Source organism: Aspergillus foveolatus (genome assembly GCF_047715535.1).
Source record: "Aspergillus foveolatus strain CBS 279.81 unplaced genomic scaffold BDW70scaffold_269, whole genome shotgun sequence".
Classification (NCBI taxonomy): Eukaryota; Fungi; Ascomycota; class Eurotiomycetes; order Eurotiales; family Aspergillaceae; genus Aspergillus; species Aspergillus foveolatus.
The window spans coordinates 1-480 of record NW_027396333.1 but is presented as its reverse complement, the minus strand read 5'-3'; positions in this window follow the sequence as shown (position 1 = coordinate 480).

Here is a 480-nt window from a genome sequence, read left to right as displayed (position 1 = left end):
TACTGTTAGAAAAAAGCGCCAATACCAATGCGCAGGGCGGGGTTTATGGCAATGCCCTCCAGGCTGCTTCTCATCAAGGCCATAAGGAGGTTGTTCAGTTACTCTTAGAGAACAGCGCCAATGTTAATGCGCAGGGCGGGGTTTACGGCAGTGCCCTCCAGGCTGCTTATCATCAAGGCCAAAAGGAGGTTGTGCAGTTACTGTTAGATAAGAGCGCCGATGTCAATGTGCAGGGAGCGGCAAACTTGGTAGCAAGCCCGGGCCATAGAGCTCCGAGCGCGTCGATCATATTGGTCACGTTGATCATGTTGATCGTGTTGATTGTGGAACCAAGATGCTTTTTACTTTCTTAGGGCAATGCAACAAGGGTAAGTGATAGGCTGCGGCATAACCGCAACCGCGGCTATGGGACTGATAACCATCGCCGCAATTGCGGTTATGGTCATGAGATTTGATAACCGTCACCATCACCGCAAATTC